The sequence below is a fragment of the Desmodus rotundus genome, chromosome X, assembly GCF_022682495.2.
Source record: "Desmodus rotundus isolate HL8 chromosome X, HLdesRot8A.1, whole genome shotgun sequence".
Classification (NCBI taxonomy): Eukaryota; Metazoa; Chordata; class Mammalia; order Chiroptera; family Phyllostomidae; genus Desmodus; species Desmodus rotundus.
In genome coordinates, this window is record NC_071400.1 from 93,290,622 (window position 1) to 93,302,387 (window position 11,766).

The 11,766-nt window shown below is 41.2% G+C and overlaps 1 pseudogene; it reads right to left on the reverse strand.

Moving 5' to 3' along the window:
* Nucleotides 1-2,741: 2,741 nt before the first annotated feature.
* LOC112313296 (TATA box-binding protein-associated factor RNA polymerase I subunit D-like) lies at nt 2,742-10,901 on the reverse strand (annotated as a pseudogene).
* Nucleotides 10,902-11,766: the final 865 nt, after the last annotated feature.

Consider the following 11,766-nt stretch of genomic DNA (forward strand, 5'->3'; position numbering starts at 1 on the left):
TTTTCGACAGGGTAATGCTACACCACAACTAACCTCCCCAGATCCCAATGGCCTACAAAAGTGAGCACTTATTTCTTACTCAGGGTTCTGCAGGTGGTGGTGGATCTGCAGCACCAGGCTTCTTTCTGGCTGCAGGTAGGTTTCTGGTCTGCCATGCATATCACCAGTAGCTACTCAGGGCATGTTCTTCTCAGGCCCAATGGTGGAAATGCAAAAGAGACCAAAGCAAACCAAGTCAGTGAGGGTTGGGATTTATTTTCTGCCCACAGTAAACCCTGGTAAAGGAGGGGTAGGAAGGAAGAACTATGAACAAACAGTCCATTCTACCACATTTCCTCTTCTGAGGAAACAACTGTGTGGTTTAAATGTTTCCTCTCTGCAGGTTGTATCATTATCTATTCAGTTGCTCACGTTAGAAGCCTGAGATATACGAGAAGATCCAGATTGGGAAGGGAGGAGCATTTGTTCAATTTTACATATACAGTCATACCTCGGTACTCGTGGGCTTCAGACCTCATCAAATCCGGTACTTATCCCATTTTGACGACAAAAAAAAGAAAGTTTCGGCACTCGGTACTTGCTTGGGACTCGTTGCATTTGCTAGAACTTATAGAAGTCACGACGCCCCACAAGAGAACATGCTTCATTGCTCATCCCTAGTTCGCCACTCAGAGCCCCTCTCTTGAGATGAAACAGAGGTCAACACGTCAGGTTCACAGTAGCTCGTGAATAGCGCAGAGTCTCCGCATATTCATCATTACTGTCTTATACTTTTGTGCATTTGAAGTGCTAATCATGGGTCAGAAAAAGGTGAAGAGTGATACCACTAAGTGTAAAGGCAGTTAATAAGAACCCTGATAGAAAAGAAAAAAGATCTTAGCTAAGTATGAGAGTGGTGTAGGTGTGACTGATACTGCTCTGATATTCAAGATGCCAAGAGCAACAATCTCCACGATAGTGAGAAATAAGGAAGCGATTAAAGCAGCAAGTGCCGCTAAAGGTGTAAAGTCTGTGAGTAAGCAACATTCACAGACATTGGAAGAAGTTGAAAAATTGGTTTACAACAAGATTAATGAAAAACAGCGGGTGACAGCATTTCTGAGGCAATCATTTGCGAGAAAGCTAGGCAATTGCATGCTGATCTGTTAAAAGACAAGCCTGGAACAAGTGGTGAAGGCAGTGAAGTGTTTAAAGCCAGTCATAGATGGTTCGATAAATTTAAAAAGAGAACTGGCATTCATAGTGTGGTGAGGCATGGAGAGGCAGCCAGTGCCAACAAAGTAGCTGCCAAAAGCTATGTCGCCCAGATGAAGGAGTATGTAGAGGCTGAGGGTTTTGTCCCCCAACAAGTGTTTAACTGCGACGAGACTGGTTTGTTCTGGAGGCAAATGCCTGGCAGAACCTACAAGACTCAAGAGGAGGAGGCGTTGCCAGGCACAGGTCGATGAAGGACAGGTTAACCCTGTTGTTGAGTGGGAATGCTAGTGGGGGGTTAAATTTAAGCCTCTACTAGTATATCACAGTGAAAACCTGTGAGTTTTCAGGAGACAGAATGTGATAAAAAGCAAGTTAAGTGTGATGTGGAGGGCCAGTACTAAAGCTTGGGTGACAAGGCAGCTCTTTATAGAGTAGATGAACAAAGTTTGTGGCTCAAGTATGAAAAAATATTTGCAAGGAAAAAGAACTGCCTCTGAGGGGTTTGTTAATTATGGACAATGATCCTGCTCCCCTCCAGGCTTGGAGGATGACCTACTGGAAGAGTCAAGTTTCATAAATGTGAAGTTCTGGCCCCTAACACAACTCTTCTGTTCTAGCCCATGGACCAGTAGGTCATTTCCAACTTCGAAAATTCTACACGAAGGTCCTTTTCCAGAGGTGTTTGAAGTAACCTCTAATACAGACTACACACTCAGAGAGTTCTGGAAGGACCATTTTAATACCCTGCACTGTGTTGCTCTCATGGATGAGGCCTAGCGTGGTCTCTTACAAGACCACGAACTCTACCTGGAAGAAAATGTGGCCAGAAGCTGTAACTCCAAGGGACTTTGAAGGCTTTGAGGATGACCCTGGTAGCCCCACAGTGGAGCACATTGTGTCTCTGGGCAAGTCCTTGGGACTGGAGGTCAGTAAGGAAGATGTTGAAGAATTAGTGGAGGAGCAAGGAGCAGAGCTCAGCCTTGAGGAGCTGCGGGAACTTCAAAAGGAGCAGCAACAGACAGTGGCTGAGGAAACTTCTTCAGGTCAGGAGAAGGGAAGGGAGGAAGTGTCTGCTGCTCTGATGAAAGAAATGTGCTGCCCTGGCTCGTGTAGCTCAGTAGATTGAGCACGGGCTGTGAACCAAAGGGTCACAGGTTTGATTCCCAGTCAGGGCACATGCCTCAGTTGTGGGCCAGGTCCCCAGTGCAGGGCATGCCAGAGGCAACCACACATTGATGTTTCTCTCCATCTCTCTCCTTCCCTTCCCCTCTCTCTAAAAATAAATAAGTAACCCCCGCAAAAGAAAGAAAGAAAGAGAGAGAGAAAGAAAGAAGAAAGAAAGAAAGAAATGTGCGGTAAATGGGTCGAAGTTCAAGACTTTGTGGAAAAGTATTTCCTAGACAAAGCTCTAGCAAGCTGAAATGTGGACCTGATTAATGAACAGACAATGTCACACTTTAGAAACCTTTTAAAACATAGGCAGAAACAAGTTTCTCTTGATAGGTCTTTAGTGAAACTCCCTAAGTCTGAGTTTCCAACAGTGTTCAGTGAAGCTGAGAGACAGAAAACAGAAGAAACCCCTGAGAAATCACTGAAATTATCTTGGAAGAGGACTCCTCTTGCAACAATGAACGCCTATCTTCCTCCTCCTCTACCTCACCACCATCCCATTATGCCAGGGACTCCTCTCAGTACAGGTAATGTGAAGTTACATCTTATTCTCTTTTTATGTAATTAATTGCTTTTTCATCCATGTCTGTTTAGTGTTAAGGTTCTATATTACAAAACAACCTCATTACTTAATATTAGCCCAGTAAAATGTGAACGTTCTGGGGAACTTCCACAAATTATTTCTAATTACATTATTTCTTATGGAAAAATTTGTTTGGTACTCATCAGTTTTGGCACTCGTCACGAGTTCTGGAACGAATTAACGATAAGTACCGAGGTACCACTGTATTGAGTTTGAGGTGATTATGGGATAGTCAGACAAATGAGAAAGCTGTTTTCCTTCTTATTTTGGTTTGTTTATTTCCCACTCAAGCTCCTACAGGTTTTGTGAGTGGGGCTGATGATGAGTATTACTAGTTTCTTAGAGTCCTTTCCACTAAGGTGTCCTGATGATATAACCCTCATGGAGTGACTCTGGATTCTGAACCAAGACTGGTTGTGTTCCTTTGATGTAGGACTCTGTGAGTTATTAAATGTCAACAGCTAGGTGCTCTGTGTGCAGTTCCCATCGGGATTTTTATCACTTCAGAGCAGTTGAGGGCCTGAAGGGCACTGGCAGGTTGCATTTTGAATCTAGACCTACTTATTCTCTTGAAAAAAAAAGTGTTCTGTGTTTGTGTAAATACACTTGAGTCATCACATCTTGTGCAAATTGTCTGTATTGATTAATGGTCTCTTGTTTGCTTCCTTTTGCTTGTTGTATTTATAGCTCACATTATTTATAATTGTTGGGTAACATAATATGGACCAGATGGCTTCATTATTCTGCATTTCACATGTTGAATTTTAAATGTTGTGTTGCACTGCCTGCCAGTGGCCAGCTGTGTCCTGGAGGAGATGGTGACGCCAGACCGCAGTTCAAAGATCCTAGGCCAGATATCATAGACAGTAAGTACTGCCGAGCTGTTAGCATTGGAGGTTTCCTCTGGCCCCTTTGCCCTTAGTTTTACCTGTAATTTTAAACTGGAAGGCCAGGGAGAGAGAGAGAGAGATCATGCAGCAAAGGGCTTTTGAATCACTCAGCAGACCTACAATTGCACTGTGTTCGGAAAGGCTTTTTACCAATAAGCTTACGTAATTTATTATGTATTAGAAATTTAAACTATAGCTACTAATAGTTAAAAATAAATGTCATGGCTGGCGTAGCTCACTGGATTGAGTACCAGCCTATGAAGCAAAGGGTCGCCAGTTTGATTCCCAGTCAGGGCACATGCCTGGGTTGCAGGCCAGTTACCCAGTACAGGGCGCTTGAGAGGCAACCACACATTGCTGTTTCTCTCCCTTTCTTTCTCCCTCCCTTCCCCTCTATCTAAAAATAAATAAATAAAATAAAATAAAAACAAAATAAACTACAGCCATCAAGACTTAAAAAAATTAAAAAATAAAAATAAAAACAAGAGTATCCGTCAGGGGCCCAGCAAGAAACAGGTGGTATATTTAAACAGAAAAATTGAGGAATGGATACTTATAGGACTATTTATAATAGTACCAGTCAAGGCAAACAACCTACAGTGAACTAATATTCTAGACTTGGATGGGCAAGAGGAGAGAGAATGCAGAAAACAGCTGCAGCTAAAGGAGAGGGTGATACTATATAATAGGTTTCACAGTAAGTTTTAATATCCGGAAAGATAAATTACTCCCCTCATTATTTTTCTTTAATTTTTTGTTAGCTTTATTTTTCTTTACATTTATGCTTTCCAGATAAACTTTGAAATCATTTCACTCATTTAAAAAGTCCCATTTTTATGATGATTAAAATGGCATTTATATATTACTTTTAGAATTAAAACTTCTCTTCCCTTCTAGAAATATGTTCTAACTTTTCATTTATTCAGGTCACTTTTCTCCATGAGTATAGTTAATCAAAGTTGACTGCAATGATGCTTAATGTTTTATGTATTTTATTTGAATATCCGAAAGTAATATTCATTTTACATTATGCAATTTAACAAGCAAATAGTGCTCATTTAGTTAATCACTTAATAGTCTAAACATTTCCAACATTTCAAGTATGTTATTTTGAATATGGAAATTCTTCTCGCTCTGAGAACTATGGAAAACCTTGATTCATGATTAGGTTGGAGAGAAGAAAAGGTATTAAAATTAGCTTAATTAATTTTATATAACTTAGTCAATTGTATATAACTTAGACACTCATGTGTAACTTTTTCATTTGCTATGCAACATTGTCTTGTTTACAGCTTTTGATTTTTTCATGTAGCAAAGACATGAGGGAGGAGCATCAGTACATAAGTCAAATTATCTTCATAATTTCTGGGTGAATCAGGATTAGAAGTTCATCCAAAATTACTCAACAATCATTAATGAGGGTGGAAGCAAGGGAGGGAAGTGGGTTTGGCTTGGGTGGCGGGGAGTGGTGAGGGGAAAATGCAGACAACTATAATTGAACAACAATAAAGTAATTAAAAAAATCATTAATGAAGCTACATGGGCATCTAACATCCTCTACTCCCCGATACCCACCACCCTGATGCTTAGAAAAGAAAGAGATTACTTTATTTATTTATTTATTTATTTATTTATTTATGTTGAATTCATCGGGGTGACATTGGTTGATAAATTTATATAGGTTTCAGGGGTATAATTCTATAATATATCATCTGTAGAAAGACACTCCTTTCAAATAGCAAGATACCCAATGAGTGGGAACGATCAAAAGATGTTATCAACATTAGCAGGTATTTTTCTTTCATGTTTTAGTGAGATTTTGATCTAGTAGAGGAGACGAAAGGTGCAGCCCCTATGTATTACTTGGGTTTTCCTACCGAAATGGTTCTGGAAACACCAACAGGCTTTTGCACCCTTACCTGACGCAGAGGGTGTTTGCACATAGACGTTGAAGTGAAGCAGGAGAGTGTTGATTTGTTCTCTCTCTTTCCATTCTGGGTCAAGAATCAGCTGATCCTTTACTTTGTGTTAACTTTTCCTTTCTCTTGCCAAGGACAAACCCAGTTTTATTTAGAGAAGATTGGGGCCAAACCAGAAACTGCAAAACTGTGAAAGGCAACTATTTTGAGAAATTATTTTTCTTCATACCTTCATCTAAAATGAAATAGGTGACAAAGGCTTCCAGTCAAGATAGTAGCACAGGCAGACATGGCTTGCCTCTTTGCATAGCCACATCAAAATTACAACTAAAATATAGAACAACTATCACTCAGGTGGCTCAGTGGATTGAGTGCTGGCCTGCAAACCAAAAGGTCACTGGTTCGATTCCCAGTTAGGGCACGTGCCTGGGTTGCGGGGCCAGGTCCCCAGTGAGGGGCAACCACACATTGAGGTTTCTCTCCCTCTCTTTCTCCCTTCCCCTCAGTCTAAAAATAAATAAATAAGTTTTTTAAAAAAGAACAATTATCACTCAGAACCGTCAGAAATTGAGTTGAATGGAAGTCTGATAACTACAGAATTAAAGAAACCACACCCGTCCAGACTGGTAGGAGGAGCGCAGACGCAGAACAGGCTGGTCCCTCACCTATGTGTGGTAGATAAAAATTCAGGAGGGATATCTCGGGAGTAAGGAGCCCCAGGCCCACACCAGACCCCCCAGCTGAGAGTTCCAGTGCCAGGCAGATAAGTCCCCATAACTTCTGGCAGCAAAAACCAGTGGGGATTGAGTTGGTGGAAGAAACTTCTGGAGCCCCAAGCAGTTTCTCTTAAACAGCACACACATGGACTCACCTACTCAGATACTCCCTCTCATTTCCAGCACTGGGATAGCAGCTTGAAAAGTACCAGTGGTGTACAGGCAGAAACTGAAGTGTCTGGCACCAAGGTGAACAGAGGCCATTGTCCCTTTTCTAAACCCTCCCCCAACAGAGTGGGCAAGCTGGTACCATAGCTGAGACTCCATCAACCTAGCTAATACCATTTGATTAGCTTTGGAGATCCCCAGAGACTCTGCCCCACCCAACTTATGGCCCAACCAAGCTGCTTTTCCACATGAATGGCTGGCCTTGGCTCAGACTTCACAACTTCCTAAATCTTATCAAACAAACAACAGCTGGCCTTAGTGAGCCCCAGGGATGGCACTAGCAGCAGCCAGCCTAGATTCACAGCTTGGCTTCATATGGGACTCTCCAATCCCAGCACAAGTAGCAGCCTTCTCAGATTGCTTTATAGCCCAGGCAGGGTGGCTCTGGGCAAAACATAGGTGGGGGGTGACCATGGCCTGCACCACCCAGGAAACCCCAGGGCCTGCACACCCAGTGGACAGCTACAGACCACGTCGGAGCACCACCACCCTGCCCCCTCACAGCTGATCCTCCACAGATGGCGGAGGTTGGTGGTCAGTGGTCACAGCCAGTCCTTGCAGCTGACTGGCCTGGGTAAATCCTTCCCATTGACCTGCCAACAGCAACCAAAGCTCAACTACAACAGGAGGGTGTACTCAGCCCACACAAAGGGCACACCTCAAGTACCTAGCTTGGGTGATAGGGGAGACTGTGCCACTGGACCTTACACGATACCTACTACATTAGGCCACGCTACCAAGACAGGGAGTCATAGCATCTCTGCCTAATACACAGAAACAAACACAGGGAGGCTGCCGAAATGAGGAGACAAAGAAATGTGGCCCAAATGAAAGAACAGATCAAAACTCCAGAAAAAGAACTAAACAAAGTGGAGATAAGCAATCTATCAGATGCAGATTTCAAAACACTAGTTATAAGGATGCTCCAGGAACTTAGGACCTCAACAGCATATAAAAGATCCACTCAGAAACTAAGGATACAATAATTGAAATAAAGAACCATTTACAGGGAAACAATAGTAGGCTGGATGAAGCCGAGAATCAAATCAATGCTTTGGAACATAAGGAAGCAAAAAACAACCAATCAGAGCAACAAGAAGGAAAAAGAATCCCAAAAAATGAGGACAGTATAAGCAGCCTCTGGGACGACTTCAAGAAGTCCAACATCACACTGTAGGGGTGCCAGAAAGAAAAGAGAAAGAGCAAGAAATTGGAAATCTATTTGAAAAAATAATGAAAGAACACTTCCCTAATTTGGTGAAGGAAATAGACATGCAAGTCCAGGAAGCACAGAGAATCTCAAACAAGATGGATGCAAAGAGGCCCACTCTAAGACACATCATAATTAAAATGCCAAAGCTTAAAGATAAAGAGAGAATCTTAAAAGTAGAAAGAGAAAAGAAGTTTGTTACTTACAGGGGAGTTCCCGTAAGACTATAAGCTGATTTCTCAAAAGAAACTTTGCAGGCTAGAAGGGATTGGCAAGAAATATTCAAAGTCACGAAAAGCAGGGACCTATAAGCCCAAACTGCTCTACCCAGCAAAGATATCATTTAGAATTGAAGGGCAGATAAAGAGCTTCCCAGACAAGAAGAAACTAAAGGAGTTCATCATCACCAAACCATTATTATATGAAATGTTAAAGGGACTTATCTAAGAAAAAGAAGATAAAAAATATGAACAATGAAATGGCAAAAAATACAAATCTACCCACAATTGCATCTGAAAAGCAAACTAAGCAAACAAGAAGAACAGAGACAGAATCATGGATATGGAGAACGTTTTGATGGTTGCCAGATGGGAGGGGAGTGTGGAGGAATGGTTGAAGAGGGGAGGGGATTAAGAAGTACAAATAGGATCCTGGCTGGTGTGGCTCAGTGGATTGAGCGCCAGCCTGCAAACCAAAGGGTTACCATTTCGATTCCCAGTCAGGAAACATGGCTGGGTTGCAGGCCAGGTCCCCAGCAGGGGATGCGCAAGAGGCAACCACACATTGATGTTTCTCTCCTTCTCTTTCTCCCTCCCTTTCCATCTCTCTAAAAATAAATAAATAAAATCTTTTTAAAAAATAAGAAGTACAAATAGGTAGTTACAGAATGGCCATGGAGATGTAAAGTACAGTATAGGAAATGGAGTAGCCAAAGAACTTATAGGCGTGGACATGAACAATGGTGGGGGAATTGCCTGAGGGAGTGGGAAGTGCTGGGTGGAGAGGGAGCGAAGGGGGGAAAATCAGGACAGCTGTAATAGCATAATCAATAAAATATAATTTAAAAAATTAAATGAAACAAGCACGAAGATGTGAGAGGAAAGTCTAAATGTGGTATGTTTGAGGGAAGGGATGACAAAGTTAATTTTTAGTATATATATATATTTTTTTTTCTGAAGTATATTCCTTCAATTCCATATAAATTTCTTACAGATTATACAATCAGTTAGCTGGAGTAAAACAGCAAATGGAAGAGAAAGCAAAGTAAGATGCTTATGCCCAAAATAGAGCAAGGACAAAAGAATTTCATAAGGTGAGCAGGGTGCTCTACAATTTTTCATGTCAAAGGTTTACCGCAACTGAAACTGCTAACTTTTATTCGTATTCTCTCCACACACACACAAAAAAAACACACAAAAAAAAACCCACTAGAGAAACTTTGAACCAAAAATTTATGCTGAGTTTCTACAAAAAGTCTAGATATTTTTTTTAAATTATGTGCATCATAAGCACAATTATTTAAAGTGAATACATTTTTATTTAAGGAATTTAACATGTTGTGATTCTTTCCACTGCCTTAGTTCCTTCTAAATTTCTACCTTAATCCCCTTAAATTTTTTTTTGCTCAATCCACAGTTGTTACATTAGTACACAATTCTTTTAGTTGGGCTTCTTTGATCTCAACTTGAATATGGGCATACTTCAAAAATTCCCCGCCTATAATCGCCAAGGCACAATTTCTTTAAGCAATTTACTTTGGAGCCCTTCCTTCCTTTCTCTCTCTCTCTCTCTCTCTCTCTCTCTCTCTCTCTTTCTTTCTTTCTCCTTTTTATTGAATTTATTGGGGTGACACTGTTTAACAAATTATACAGGTTTCAGGCGCACAATTTCACAACACATCACCTGTACACTGTATTGGGTGTTCACCACCCCAAGTCAAGTCTCCGTCTGTCATCATTTATCCCTCTGTACCCTCCTGTGCCTCCCCCCATCCTTGCCCCCTGCAGAAATCGCCACACTGTTTTCCGTGTCCCCCAGCTTTTTCTCTTTTTTTCTTTTTTGCTCAATCCCTCCATCCCACCAGCCTCCCAAAGCGCCTCCAACCCCGACAGCTGTCATCCCGCTCTCTATGAGTCTGCCTCTGTTTTGCTTGTTAGTTCATTTTGTTCATTAGAGACCACATGTGAGTGAAATCATATGGTACTTGTTTTTCTCTGCCTGGCTTATCTAGACATTGTGTTCTCAAAATAAAACTCACCAATTTGATATCACATTCATCATCATGTTCAAGATTTGTTGCAACTTCATCTTCTTCTGCTGACTCTTCAATAGGAGAGATAGATCCATTGTCATTCAAGTATTTACATCTACGACCATCAAGGTCTTCTTTTTCTAAATCTTCCTCAACCTTCATGCGTTTCAAGGATTCCTTGAGGTGGTACTCATACTTCAGTTTTTCAAGGTAATTGAAAAATCCTCTTTGTACTGCTTGTTCAAAGGTTACAATTTTTCTCCAAGGGACAGGCTTTCATTCTCTGATTCTAAAAATGGGAACCTAGGTCTTTTATCTTTAAATCGTTTGTTATTTATTTGTGATCTACTTGTTTTCCTTTTTTTTGGGTCTTCCCTTCCCCTTGGTCTTCCTGTTGACTTGTATTTCCATTTTTTAAATTTTTAAAAAATAGCTTTTAGAGTCAATGGTCTTGGTTCTAAAGATGAGTCACTGAACGAATCTCTTGCTTGAACACTTTCAGGTGAATGGACACATTTTCTATTTTTTTTAATTGTTGTTCAAGTATAGTTGTTTCCATTTTCCCACCACCACTTTCCCCTGCTCCACCCACCCATTATAATAGGATTTCTTTGCCTCCATTTTGGTGAGTAAGGAACACATTGAGTTTTAAATAAGCTGCTACCAAAGGAAGAGTTATTTTGATTTTCAATTTCTATAGCTGAATCAGATGCTGTTATATAGTCCAGACAATCCATTCTTGATATATATTCCCTAAGTCTCTCCCAAAATTGTTATTGATTACTTGTTCTTTGCTTTCACCAAATTTTCACCCAGGTTGGCCAAGGGCTTGCAACAAGCACTGGCCCAGTACAGGCCTCAGCTGCGTGCTTGCTGCCTGCAACCCAGGCCTCGGAGGTCTGCTTCCCACAACCTCCCGGCCTCAGCACTCCTACAGGCAACAACTGCCCACCTGCACAACTACACAGAAGAAAAACAATTTTTAGTATATTTGAATTCAAGCAAGATGTGAGTCAGCTTGAGTCACACAGGTAGAGTGGTGCTTTTTAGTGGCAGTGGGTGTCAACCAAGTCCACACATTAGAATTGCCTTGGATGATGTCGAAAATCCTAGTTTTCATTCAGTTGGTCTGTGGTTGGGCCTGGGCCTGAGCCTGAGCCTGAGCCTGGGCTTGGGTTTTTCCCTAGTGATTCTAATGTGCAGCCAAAGTTGAGAACACTCTTTTGGGGAAGTTGCCAAGGGTCTAGGAGGATTAGGTTTTTAAAGAGTGTGTGAAACAAAGTCACATCAAGATTTGGCAGGGGATTGCAAACTGATGTGTCAACAGAAAGTAGTAGACATCTATTTTAACTCATCTTGTTAGGCAAAAATGAGTGTCCTGCTAGTTAAGCTTGTGAGGTTATTTTTTCCTGAATTGGCCTTTTCAGACCAAAACAACATTTCTATCAAATGAAGGAAAATGTCATTCCCTCACATTTGTCATTATTTGAAGTCATATCTTGACCTTCTAAAATATAACTGGCTAGAAAGATCTGACAGCATAATCAGCCTTCGGATTTTATAGTTATGCATGCCTGGCACTGTTACAAGGTGATTTCCACA